At 40.8% G+C, this 14,881-nt stretch overlaps 1 long non-coding RNA gene across 1 annotated transcript; it reads right to left on the bottom strand.

Moving 5' to 3' along the window:
* Positions 1–2,811: 2,811 nt before the first annotated feature.
* Positions 2,812–9,612, bottom strand: LOC122078838. The gene is made up of 3 exons (XR_006140194.1): positions 5,876–9,612; positions 3,088–3,231; positions 2,812–2,907 (listed from the first exon to the last, which is right to left on the bottom strand). It is a non-coding gene; the product is annotated as an uncharacterized LOC122078838 (long non-coding RNA).
* Positions 9,613–14,881: the final 5,269 nt, after the last annotated feature.

Genomic DNA, 14,881 nt, shown 5'->3' with positions numbered 1-14,881 from the left:
CAACTCCATCCTTGTTTTCTAATTCCTTCTTTATTTCACTGTTGTAAAAGAATGTTTGAGGGGGTCTATTGAAGGTGATTGAAGTCCAGAAGATCAGTATACAGAAGCTGCTTGAAGTTCAGAAAGGATCAAGGATCGATTTCTCCATTGTCAAGGTCTAGGCAAGCTTGATCAATTTCCACTGGAACACCTCAACTGCAGCCCAGATTCAAGGGACCTTTTAGGGTTCTGTCCACTGAGCTAGGAGGCTCCTTCGACCAGTATTCCAGGGCATTTGGAGCCCCCTTGTGGAAGCCGCATGGTTTCTCCCATAACCTGTTGGAAACCCCAACTTAGGTCAGGTTAGTTTGCTGTTGTTTCCTTCTCAGTTGACCCTCTTTCAGCCATAGTTTAGGGACTGTTTTAGGGATACCTTAATGTAGAAGTAGAATACAAAAGTAACTACCCCCAATGTATTACAACTCCAAACAAGACTACACAACACAAAACTAACTTGAGAATAACCAGAATTAGATTAGGAGAACAAGGGAAATAAACCAGAACTAACCTTCCAACAGAAAAGACAAATCAGTACACAAAAACCCAGACAAAACCCAATCAGCTAGGAGAGAGAAAATGACCTGCGATGGGGCTGAAGAGGGAGACCTGTGGCTGGGTCTGTGAAGCTCAGATTGAACTGGAATCCTGGTCGATTTTAGGTCCCGGTAAGGGTATAAAAACCTCAAATATCAAAGTCTTATGATGGCTGGTGATGGAGTTATTCACTTTCTTGAATTCAGACCTGAGAGAGAAAGAGAGAACAGAGATAATTCTTCAAGAACTGAGGCAGGGCTGCTTGGACAGCAATGAGAAGAGGACCGAGTGATCCTTGGATGGCTGTGAACACCCTCTGAAAAGGGTTTGTAAATCAGAGGTCAACTGGCGAAGGAAGAGGAGATCGATCTCTCTCCTATATCCTCTACTGATGCTGGTCGGTTCTGGCTTTTGAAGGTCTGAACAGATCTGGTTCTTTCAATAATGGTAAGCAGTAACAGTAAGTAATAGACAGCAGTAAACTGAGAATAAGAAGAAAAGAAGCAAAACAAGTGTGGGTGGGATTGCTATCTCAACCCGGGCATCTCGCCCACAGAAATCCCGGCTATTTAAGCAATTGACTGCAATAATTCTTTATTCAAATCTGAGAAATATGAGTACAAGAGCTCCTCTATAGATAGAGGGCAGAAACTAGCTACTAGCAGTCACATTAGAAGTAGGAGTTGTACTCCTACTAGGACTAGACTAAAAACCTAATTGGAATAGGTAACTAACTAGTTAATTAGCTACTAGCCACTAATGGGCTAATTACAATTAATTCAATGGGCCACATGGGCTTTTATTTCTAACTAAGAACTTAAACACTTAAGTGAGTAAATCGATGGGCCCAATGGGCCTCACTAACTGATGAAATAAGCTAATATATTAATAACCACTTAAGTGGAGTTCGATCAACCCACTTTGGGCTGGGCTCTCCCCCTGTGCCAGTCCATGATGGATGTGGATCAACATCATACCTCCAGCAGTACTCGACCCTGGTTTGAAGCTCAACTGAGCCTTGTTTTGTGAGTTCTATTTCCCTTGGTTTTCAGCCCTAGTTTAGGCTCTGTGTTTTCTCCTTTTGGTTCTCTGTTCTGTGATCAAATCTGAATCAGTTTTGGAGTTTGTTATTATTATTGGCGGGTTGTTTGCCTAGGTAAACCAACCTTACATCACTGTGCACACAAAGAGCAGCAAAATGACACCCTCACCCCTGTGAAATCCCAAAAAACCCACCCGCTGTTGATACCCATGTGCATTTCCTCATTGGCCCCTGTGCTGGCGCTTGAGCTGTGCGATGGGGAGCATTCTTTTCCCCATATATGTATACATGAGAGAGAGAGAGAGAGAGAGAGAGAGAGAGAGAGAGTAATGCAACCCAAGTTTCAAAACACTAAACTTGTTTCGTAAGGGTCACCTTCAGCCTCATGATAGCAGGCTTAGCAGCAGACCAGTGTAAAGAGAACTTGTTTGGAAAGAAAGTTTTCTCTCACAAGATATCCAAACAAACTGGGCTTTTGGATATAGAATCACAACTACTGATCCAATCAAAGTCGAACATTAACAGGCCTAAGAAACTAATAAAGAAAACAAATAGGTTACCTGAAACGGACCTTGGCAGAAAGGAGGAAGAACAGATTGAGTTTCAGTTCGAAACACCTTGGCTGTTTTTGGATCTTGAGCCGTGGATTTGCATGTGGGTTGCTCAATAGTTAATGAACAAGCCTCCAAGTTTCAAGATAAATGGGAAAGATAAGAGAGAGTTTGACAGAGTCTGTTGGTTCATTGGCAGCAGGAGAAAAATAAAATAAACATTATTGGATCTCCAGTTCTAGTTTGGTTCCTACCCAAGGGATTTTGATTGACTGAGGTTTCTTAACCCCATCATTGCATGTCATCGAAGGTCTTTAAAGAAAAAAAAAGTAATGTACAAGGCAAATATAAACATTGAATGTCAAACACATGAATGTTCATACCCTTCTTCATGTGATGAAACTATGCATTACAGATGTAGTATGTCTCAAAAATTCACAGGTGGTAGACGAAAAAGAGTTAAGCTGGCACGTAGCTTTCCTGGCCAGAAAACAATTAGGTGTAATAGGAAAAAAACTTCAGTTTGTTGATACTTCACTTCTTTCATTGCGTTTTTGTTCTCATCAGTGTAAATACTTCTGAACCAAAGGCTGCACCATGAAAATTTACAACACCAATCAAATGCTAACCCATCATACCTTGTGCTTTTTGGGTAGAAATCTGTGGACTCTCACGTGGACGTTTATGCGGATGAGTGATATGGTGGTTCTTGGGGCCACTGTCCATATAAGGTAGTAGATCCTACAGAAAGGGCATAATAGGTAGAAAAGAATCAAAACTTTATCTCGAACCTACTTAATGGGAAAAGAAAATTACAGTCAACTTCTGATAATTGAGAATTTGAGATTACTAAATACTCCTGAATAAGTCAAGGTATCTGTGGCATGGATCAAATATATCCAGATATTATGCAAATCATACCTCCAACAAACGGTCTGGATGGACCATTCCATTCCATGACCACATCTTTTGCCCTGTGATGGGATCAATAACAAGAATCACAGGAATGGAATCCAAGTTGTAATAAGTGCAGACTTTCCTGCCTTCAGTAGTATCATCATATACCTATATTAATCACAAAATTTTCATGCACATTAAATGACACGAGAAAAATGAGTGTAATAAAACAAGAAAACAAACTTTTCCATTATAGTCTCATCCCTGCGAGAATTATTCATCACGCATACACAGAACTATTCACCATTCTAACAGGAATAACACGTGCAAAGTTGAAGCATAATATGTTTATTCTGTTTGGCTGTAAAGCTGTAAACATGATCAAAAATAGATTTAAAAATATTCATCTACAGTTATTCTGTTTGTCTGTAAATATGATCAAAATTGATTTTATAATATTAATCATTCCAACATATATGTGAGCAACTGCATAAGCAAAGTTGAAAAATTAAAGAATTAAAAAATTTAAAAATTTAAAAATTAAAAATTTTAAAAAATTGAAGTTGAACAAGTCGACAATATCATTCTTTGTTCCATCTTTAATTTTTTTACAAAATGAAAAAGGTGAGGCATAAATTTGGATATCGAAACAAGAAGGGGGGAAGACAGCCTGAAACATGAAATAAAAATCATTCAAATGAGAATAAAGAAGACATAATACATTAACCACCATATTACATGGGTTATGATGCGGTGATTAGGCATGAGTGTGTGTTTTTTTTGGATGAATAAATAATTCATTACCAAGGAGAGAAGAGAATATACAAGGGAGAAGGGGGAGGGAAGGCTTAAGCCAACAAGGAGAAGCCAACCTAGGAGGAACAAGAAAATAACAAAAACAAACTAATGCAAAGACAAGACCGACCAGCCGGGGGGGGGGGGGGGAGGCTAACACCATCAAGGGGGGTTGGAAGAGATCAACCTAAAGGTTCCAGGAGTTGATGATGAGAGAATTTTTTGGGGAGACAAGGACCGGCCAGGGATGACGGTTAAGAAGGGTTTGGGCTTTGGAAGTAACATCAAAGTAGATAGCTTTCCAAATCTAGTCCTAAGAACAGGATTTGGGGGTCCATTTACAGATGTTGCATTCCATCCAAAGATGGTTGATAGTAGCACAAAAAGCCAGTTTTCCAATCATATCACAAATTGAGGAACCTGAGAAAGTCATATCCACCCACACCCATTCTCGGTCAAAGGAGAGAATAGTCCTGCAGGATGGCCAACATTTGGACAGGACATTCTTCCAAACAAGGGAGGAGAATGGGCAAGAGAAGAAGAGATGAGGGATATCCTCAGTATTCGAAGGGCAAAGACAATAAGAAGGGTTGACAGGGATGAGACGATGGATGAAGAAGGATTGGGTGGGAAGACAGTTGGACATACATCGCCATAAGGTGAAGCTATGTCTGGGAAAATGCCCTTTGAACCAAACCAACTTGTGCCAGGAAACACGAGGGCAGGGATTGCGACCATGGGTCCAAGTAGAGGCAGAGGAGAAAATCCCATTGGAGGAGGGGAGCCAGATGCATTTGTCTTCCCTTCCTCTGTGACCAGGGGGAAACGAAGGAAGGGAGGACCAAAGATCAGAGAGCAGAGGGATAGGGGAGGACCACCCAATGGGAGAAAGGATATCAGAGACTAGCATTTGCAAGGAGTATTATAAGTCAGGCTGACCAGTCCCCCAAAACATAGTTTATAGTATTATTAAGGATGTGTCCAAAACGGGTACAGGGTTGGGAAATCCACAAAAAATGTGCCACAAAGGAAGTAAAGTTAATGTTTTAAATACGGGTTTAATGTGTTGAATGGGATAATCTTCTTCTCCTTCACAGCCCTGTAAGTGTTTTGACAGGTTTGTGCTAGACACATCCCATACCCATACCTGTATCCATGTCATGTTGTATTGGCAAGGGTAGTCCAGGCAAGGATTAAAGTATCGGTACCGGTCAGCTAAATTTAAGGTACATATCAGAGGGTATCGTATCGTATCGAAGATACTTTAAACCATGACTCCAGGTATGTAAGAAGTGTCCAAGTAGAAAAGAATCCATTGCAGCATCATTTAGAACCCAGAAAATGATGCAATAGGGTTGACATGGTTGGACGGCCACACCTGGTGTCAAAGTTGAGGCCGAAGCCAAATCCAAAGCCAAGATGAAAACGGACCAACCCGACTTTTTGGATCAAACTCCAAACTGGCTTGGTAGATATATATTTTCTTTATTGGGATAGATAATGTAATATTTTTTATTTTTTATAACTCATAGTTTTAGATTTCATTAGCTTAACATAAATTACATATGGGAGTATTGTTTAATACAAAGAAGAGAGAACTTTACAATTGGAATGCCTTGCAGTACATGAGAAGGATAAACAAAATAGGAAAGTTTGCATTACATGAGAAGGTTAGAGACAGATTTGGAGAGGATTCTAGCTATACTAAATATTGAGTTCCATTAAGGTGACCCAATAGTTAGTCAATACACCCCCTTAAGTTGAAGGGGCGAGTGAGCATATCTTTAACTTGTCACGTAGAAACTGAAACCGTTTTATTGATAGAACCTTAGTCATAATAGTTGATCTGCCGCTGAAATTAATTGAACCGTCAACTCTCATTTAGCAACGTTGTCACATACAAAATAGAAGTCAATCTCAACATGTTCAGTACGAGCATGGAATACTAGATTAATCGAGTGATATGTCATCCCAATATTATCACACAACAGAATTGGAGAATGCTTGAGAGGAATACCAAGTTCCACAAGACGAGATTCCAACCAAGTAAGTTCAACTGATGCATCAGCTAAGGCTCTGTATTTGGACTCTGTGGATGAACAAGTAATAGATTCCTATTTGTAGGAAGTCTAAAAAATTGCATACCCTCTCGTGGACACCGGTCATTATTTTTCCCTGCCTAGTCAGCATATGAAAAGGCTGGAAGTGTGAGCTGATGATATTTCTCAATAAGCAAATCAATAGTCTGTGTACACTTGAGATAATGGAGAATCAGCTTAAAAAGTGGCCAAAGCTCTTCTGTAGGGTCGTACATAAATTGAAAATCATAATTTACTACAAATACAACATTAGGACATTTCAAAGTGATGTATTAGAGAGACCCAACAATAAAGCGATACAAAGTAGGGTAAGAAAGAAGTACACCCCCTGAAGCAAATAATTTCATATTCATGGCCATGGTGTGAGAACAGGCCTACAATCCATCATTCCGACCCTATATAAGAGATCACTGATGTATCGAGACTAAGTTAATAAAAGACCTTTAGGGTGACAAACTGCTTCAATTCCAAAAATGAAATGTATGGTCCACAAATCTTTGATGGAGAACTCAGATACCAATTGGTCAAGGAGGGTTGTAACATGAGTGGAATGATTTCTTGTGACCAGAACACCAATACATACATGATGGCCATACCTTGGTTATAGATGAATAAGGACAGATCCGTTTGAGAAGCTGTGAAACCCATGGTGCAAAAGGAATGTAGACAAATTATAGAACCAACCACGTGCATTCTGTTTAAGGTCATAAAGAGAGCAATGCAGCTTACAAATACGATCCAGTTTGGTGGGGTACTGAAAACCGGGTGGCTGACTCATGTACACCTCCTCACTGAGAATGCATGAAGAAAGGTCGGACTGTTGCAAGTTCAACACAGAACTGAAAGTGTCAGTATAATCCAAACCATATTGTTGATGAAAGTCTTTTGTAATTGTAAGAAGGCGGGCCTTGAACCTTTCAAAAGAACCATCCACTTTGGTAAACTCAATTGCAACCAATCAAATTCATACGGGGTTGGCGAGGGACAGGTGTCCAAGTGCCGTTACATAATAAGTCGTTAAATTCATCTACCATGTGGACCTCCATTTGGGAATTTTGTTGGCTTGGGAGAAACATGTTTGATATAGATGGGTGGGGGGAGAGGATGTGGCGGTGGATGATAGGGCATGGGGGGCTTAGTCATGTGCCGAAGAGTCATGGAGTGTGCAAGAGTTGGGGGATGTGGTGGGGCCAACTGGATGGGTAAGGGTGAAGGCACTAACAGAGTTGAAGAGATAGGGTGGCTGGATGGGGCTCATAAGGAAGGACGAGGAGGATGATGGCGGATAGTGCATTTGAATCGGTTATACACGACCCTACAGAAGAATATTGGTCACTTATTAAGCAGATTCTCCATTATCTCAAGCATACACAGACTTATGGCTTGCTTATTGAGAAATATCATCATCTCACACATCAGGCATTTTCAAATGTTAACAGGGAAGGGAACAGTGATGATCGGAAATCCACGAGAGAGTATACAATGCATGGTACAAATCTCATTTCAAGGACATCCTGCAAATAAAAAAATGTTGCTCGTTCATCCACTAATTCGGAATACAAAGCTTTTGCCGATGCATCTGAACTTACTTAGTTGGAATCTCTTCTTAAGGAACTTGGTATTCCTCTCAAACACTCTCCAATTCTATAGTGTGATAATATTGGGGCGACATATCTCTTAGAAAATCCAGTATTCCATGCTTGTACCAAGCAGGTTGAGATTAACTTTCATTTTTTACATTACAAGGCTGTCAAACGAGAGTTGATGGTTCAATTCATTTCAATGGCAAATCGACCAGCGGAAATTATGAATAAGGGCCTACCAATAAAACGGTTTCAACTTCTACGTGACAAGTTGAAGATCCGCTCACTTGTCCCTTCAACTTGAAGGGGTGTATTAAACAAATATTGAGTCAACTTGTTTACAAGGGAACTCTATATTCAATACAGCCAAAAGCCTTTCCAAATCCACCTCTATCCTTCTCACATACAACAAGCTTTCCTATTGTGTGCATCCTTCTCATGTACAGCAAGGCCTTCCAATTGTAGAGTTCTCATCTTTGTATAAGCCGGCACTCCCGTATGTAATTTCAGCTAAACTAATGAAATCTGAAACCATGAGTTATCAAGGAGATAGCTACGTCGTTGTTTGTTTCCTAATTAGTTTTAGTTCCCTATTTAGAGTTAGCTTCTTGTTTTTAGGAGTTTCATTTTGCTATTAATATTCAATGTAACCTACCAATGGAGATAGTGAATAGAATTGAATGAATAATAATTGAGTTTTTTTGTGTTGCCATGGAGTGCTTGGCAAGATTCCAGTGTGGCCGACAGTGCAGCCTTCCATTCCTCTTCCTTTCTCAATTCCTCTTCTTCTCAGGTTCGACTCTCTCCCCTTTGTTCTCCTCTTCCTTCATCTTCTTCTTCTTTATTTTTTGTTTCTCTTCAATTCGTCTTCCCCATCTTAGTCCTAATCCCCTGTTTCTGCGGTACTACAAGTTCAACAAGTTTGGGATTGATATCCCTGGTTCCTCTTCCTTTTCCCCTGAGATTTGAGTCATAGATACCCCCTCCTCTGAGTGACCCAAATCCCAGTTTCCTGTGCCAAACAGTTCCTCTACCGTGACACACAGTCTGTAAACAGGCTAGTTCTATGCCAACTGCCACCTGCAGTTTCAGCCTTCAGGAAGCTTTCTTTAAATGGTCGATTGCTGTTTTGTTGAGCAATCACTTGGGCTTCATAGGGCTGGGGTATATGGAGGTTGTTCCAAAATCTCAGCTCCATCAGAGTACTGTTGAGTGAGAACCATCCTTTGTAGGGTTCTGGTCTTCCGCCCTTGGTTTTGGCTGGAGGTTAATGTAGGGATGGATTTGACAACCAAACCAGACCCAAGACTGCAGGAAATTATAAACCAGAGAACCAATAATCACCCAACAGTGAGCAGCAATAACAGTCCAATATTAACTAGTCAACAGTCCTTAACAATCAGATTTGTCAAACCAGAATTTGGGGCTCTATGACCAGATATCAGCACCAAACAAAAGGACTAATCGACAACCAGACTATAGTATCAACAGTCCACAACCATAACAGAACAGTAGCAATTTCAGCAGTTGACAGATTTCTGATTACCAATATAGATTAGGATAGGGCAGCAGTAGACTAAATAAACACAACCAAAAAACCCCAGAGGTCTTTAGAGGTTCAAATCAACAACAATAATGACGCACCATCTTAAGGAAGCAACATAAAATCAGTCACAGTAATCGACCTCAAGTTAGAACACAGCAGGTCACTAAAAGACAAGGAACTGGTGATTTCTAATAACTCAAGATGGAGTGGACAGAATCATCCCAAAATTGGGTCGAACCATGCTTGGAGATTAAGGAACAATCGACCAAAAAACTGAGTCAATCTGAGAATCAAACCTAGATATTCCAATAGGGGCGGATGCTCTGTTTTTGCAGAATTTTCTAGGCAAGTTCAGAAATCACATACCTGATTTGTAGCCTTGATAAACCTCGAGAATAAACAAAGAACTTAAAGAGAATAATCATTAGAAGCAGACCTCCTCGACTTCACGCCGCAAGGAGTCACTTGGATCGCACACCAAGTCCTTCTTCCTCAATCTAACACAAGGAAATAGCCATGGATACCCAGTGGCAGCAACAAGAGAGTTGTTTTTTTAATAATCAAAATCGTGGCTCATAAAAGAGTCCTCTTCTTTATTTATAATGATGGGGAGGGTTTACAAATAATAGTAACTCAGAGTTACTAAATCTGAGTTACTAAAAACTGATTACAAGAAGTTACTAAAAACTGAAAATTGGAATCTAATAAAAATAGAAACTAGTCTTGACAGAAATTAGAAACAAACAATGACTTGAAATTTGAAACTAATTTAGGTCTTCAAAATATAAACTAAATAACTAATTAGTAACCCCATCAGCAGCCCAAATCGTGGGCTGACTTGGACCAGATCTGGGTCGACCCAGTCAGCCACTTGGGTCAACCTTGGTCTTGGTTCTCCTTGTGTAAACCCTTGTTGGTACTGCATCAGCTCTCCCCGGCTTAAAAACATTCGACTCCGACGAATGGATAAGGGACATGTAGCGCTCATACAAGTCGGGATCAAGCCTCTTGAAATCATCAGCATGAATCCAAGTACAGTCACTACGGGGATGACCTTTCCACTTGACAAGAAAAGTGTGATAACCGGTGCCACAGCTGGAGGTCTTGTAATTATCATCCAAGACGTCTTCAATAACTCCAGAAGTGGGTGGCTTCAGTTGGGGCAACCTCAACATTTGCTCTGTGTCTCCATCATCCGAATGATGCCCAACATAAAGGTGAAGATCAGCCACATTAAACACGTTGCTTATGGTCATGTCATCAGGCAGCTCAAGCACATAAGCATTAGGTCCTATACGTTTCAGCACCTTGTAGGGACCCATCTTTCGTGGATGTAACTTGGTATTGACACCCGTCTGAAACCGTTCAGGATTTACTCGAATCATCACCATGTCCCCGGGTTTGAACTCCACATAACGCTGATGACGATCAGCAGAAGCCTTATACACCTCATTGTTTAAGGCAATACGTCGTCGGACGTTGGCATGCACCTCAGTGATATGACGCAAGAACTCATCAGCTTCAATACTAACTCGAGCCTGGGGTGGAAGTGACATAAGGTCAATAGGTTGCTTAGGTTGAACTCCAAGCAAGATCTCAAAAGGAGTACGACCTGTTGTCCTATTCACTGAGCTGTTGTAGGCAAATTCTGCAATGTCAAGAATAGAAGGCCATGTCTTCTCATAGTCTCGAACCAAACACCTCAACAAGTTTCCCAAGCTACGGTTCACCACCTCTGTCTGTCCGTCTGTCTGTGGATGAAATGCAGTTGAAAAGTTCAGCTTTGTATTGTCTTCAACCACAATGTCTTCCAAAAATAACTCATGAACTTAACATCACGGTTAGACACAATACTAGTTGGCAACCCATGTAGTCGTATTACTTCCTTGAAGAAGAGCTTTGCAACCTGATAAGCATCAAAAGTCTTACGACAAGGTATAAAATGAGCCATCTTAGAGAAACGATCCACAACCACCATAATGGAATCACATCGTTCTCTAGTAGGGGGTAGTCCAAGAACAAAATTCATGCTAACATCAAGCCACGGTGCATAAGGAACAGGTAGTGGAGAATATAGACCTGTGCTCTGTTTTCCCCCTTTTGCCAACTGACATACACGGCATCTCTTGATCATATGATCGACATCCTTTGCAATGCATGGCCAATAATATCGATCAGTCACCTGTGCAAGAGTCTTATCTTTCCCAAAATGTCCTCCTAATCCTCCTCCATGTAACTCTCATATGATGTGATGTCGTAGAGAAGAGTTTGGGATACAAAGCCGTGTGCTAAAGAACAAGTACCCATCATGAATAGAGTACTTTAGGTGCTGCCCACCTTGTTGTAATTCCATAAAGACAGTGCTGAAATCAGAATCAGATGCGTACTCACCTCGTATCTGATCTATGTGAATAACATGTGCTGAAAATGTGTTAAGTGTGAGCACTTTCTGGCTAAGTGCATCAGTCACTGTATTCACTTTTCCCGCCTTGTACTTCATAGCAAATACAAATTCCTGCAAGGAGGCTACCCATTTGGCATGTCTGTGGCTAATCAACTTCTGTGAGTAAATGTGCTTCAAGGCCTCATGATCAGTGTACAAAATGAACTCCTTACCAATGAGGTAGTGCCTCCAATGGCGTAGCACTTGGACGACTGTATAAAACTCCAGATCATAAGTCGAATAGCGCTTCTTGGCCTCATTCAATTTCTCGCTATAAAAAGCGATGGGATGTCCTTGCATTATCACTCCTCCTAGCCTAACATGTGAAGCATCTGTAGCTACCTCAAATACTCTGTCAAAATCTGGTAGGCGTAGGATAGGTGCCTCTGTCATCTTCCCCTTCACAAGAGTGAAGGCTTTGGTCGCTGCAGCTGTCCATTCAAACTTCCCTTTACTTGACTTCAAACATTCAGTGATGGGTGCCATAACTGCACTGAAGTTCCGAATAAATCTCCTATAGAAGGAAGCCAACCCATGGAAGCTACGGACTTTTGTTAGTGTCTTAGGTGTGGCCAATCAGTGATGCTCTTGATCTTCTCCAGATCAGCTTCAACCCCCCTTGATGACACTATAAATCCAAGGAATACGACCTTGGGCAGCATGAAAGAACACTTTTTGAGATTAACATATAACTTCTCAGCACGGAGTACTCTCAAGACTTGCCTCAAGTGATCCATATGCTCTTCTTGGTTCATACTGTATATCAGAATGTCATCAAAATAAACAACCAAAAAGCGACCAATGAAGGGACAAAGGACCTGTGTCATCACCCTCATAAAAGTACTAGGTGCATTCGTCAGACCGAAAGGCATGACTTTCCACTCATACAAGCCATCCTTGGTCTTAAAGGCAGTCTTCCACTCATCCCCAGAACGGATGCGAATCTGATGATAGCCGCTCCTCAGATCTAACCGGACAGCATATCCAACATATCTAGTCGTGGTATAGGAAACCTATACTTGACTGTTATCTTGTTGATAACACAGCTGTCCACAAACATACGCCAAGTACCATCCTTCTTTGGCGTGAGTAAAGCTGGTACTACACAATGACTTAAGCTCTCCTCAATGAAGCCCTTCCGTTGTAACCCATCTATTTGTCGTTTCAGCTCGGCATGCTCAGTAGGACTAAGTCTGTAAGCAGGAAGGTTGGGTAAAACCGAACCAGGTACCAAGTCAATAGCATGCTGTCTCTCATGGGAGGCAACTCATCTGGGAGATCATCAGGGACTAAGTCAGAAAAATCAGATAGGAGTTCTCTGACAGGTGCACTATGCGTTACTTCAGGTTGGGGAGTGACTTCCCTAGTAACAAGAGCCATAACCATTCCAGTCTCATGACTTGTGCGTAAGTACTGTTTGTGGGGAATAGCTAGCAACTCCTTTGTGGACATAGCTACTACTTCTCATTGTCAATGTCCTTCTTATTTGACCTTAGATTCACCGTATTTCAGCCGGCACATTTACCGGATAGAAAGTTATAGGAACACCCTTCCACATGAAAGTACACAGATTCTTCTTCCTTCCAACCATGGCATCATTGTTATACATCCAGGGACGACCAAGCAATACATCTGTGAGTTTCATTGGGATCACATCACATCAAACTTTCTCTTCATATCGGTAAAGTTTCAAAGGAACTGAGCACCTCTTATTCACCTCTAGAGTATTACCATTCAGCAAGGATACCTTATAAAGCTGAGGATGTGGGTCAGCTTTCAAGGTTGCTTTCTTCACAAAGGCTTCAGAAACAACATTAACACAGCTGCCACTATCAATGATAATCTGACAAGTATGCTCACCTGACTTCATACGGCTGTAGAATATGCAGTTACGTCGCCAATCCTCTCCTTTGGTTTCAGCCACCAATATGCGAGTAACAATATTTATTCCCTGAGTATCATCCTCATTAGTGTTTTCTATATCATAGTCATACCCACCATCATCATCATCATCTAAAGGATAGGCGTAAAGAGCTGACCCATCCTCCTCATTGGAGTGTTCAACCTCAGCTACTGCATTAACCCTCTGCTTATGCAAACAAGACTTAGCAAAATGTTCTACCTCTTGGCAATGGAAACACTGTACCTTATTACCACTTATCATGGGTGTCTTTCCTTTATGATAGCTCGTGGAGGAAAAGTGGACTTTGGAGGTGTTGAACAACTAGGTTTAGTGGCTGGAAAATTCTTCTTTTCCTCCCCAGCTTGGAAACCAAACCTTCTAACTGGCTGTGCTAGAAGCTCTTCTGCTCGTAGGCATGGTTTAAAGTATCTCCGATACGATACCCTCCGATACGTATCTTTAATTTAGCCGACCAATACGATACACACCGATACGATACATTGGATTTTTAAAATCCTTTCATATCGATATATATCCTACGATACATACCAATATGCACCAATACACTATCGATACGTATTGATACTCTATGAAAAATATAAAATCGAGGTGAAATATACATTTTGGTATGTATCAATACGTATCGGTGAGTATTTGTACGTATCGATGAGTATCAGTACATATCGGTGAGTATCGATATGTATCGGTGAGTATCGGTATGTACCGATACAGTGCGCTACGGTCATATAATGGCCAAGATGGGTATTTTTTCAAAAAACACGATTTTTTGAGGGGTTTTTTATTCCAAAGTTGCTGCCAGCCATATTTCTCTCTAACTAAAGTGGAAATAAAAGTTGGGAACAAGGATTTTACATTTATGGGACAACTATAAACATTGAATTCTTAGTGCGATACCCTCAATTTAGTGTTTATGCATAATACATGTTATCAATAGCTTTTTTTAATAAATTTTTTATGCAAAAGTGTTTAAAAAGGTGTTTCATATCCATTTATGTGCATATCTTTAGCATATCTTAGCGTATCTCTAATACAATACGATACAATTCCCTCCAATACGTATCTTAATTTTGGTCGACTGATACGGCAACCGATACCGATATCGATACCGATACTTTAATCCTTGCTCATAGGGCCTTGTCAAAACAATCCCTCACTGAGTGCACATCAACAACTCCGATACCCCTATTGATTTTAGCTAGCAATCCTAGTCGAAACCGAGATAACGGTTGCCTTTCATTCTCCCTTATGCTTGTACGAGAATAAAGTGCATCAAACTTGTTCATGTACTCGACAACAGTCATAGACCCTCGACGAAGAGAGTTCAGCTGGTCTTGTATGTGAGCTCTGAAGTTGCGTGGTAAGTATTTATCTGATAGATCAAGCTTCATCTCCTCCCAACTAGTAGGTTTTCTACCACGGTCTTCTAAC

Source organism: Macadamia integrifolia, chromosome 5 (genome assembly GCF_013358625.1).
Source record: "Macadamia integrifolia cultivar HAES 741 chromosome 5, SCU_Mint_v3, whole genome shotgun sequence".
Lineage (NCBI taxonomy): Eukaryota > Viridiplantae > Streptophyta > Magnoliopsida > Proteales > Proteaceae > Macadamia > Macadamia integrifolia.
This window is presented reverse-complemented; position numbering and strand designations above follow the sequence as displayed.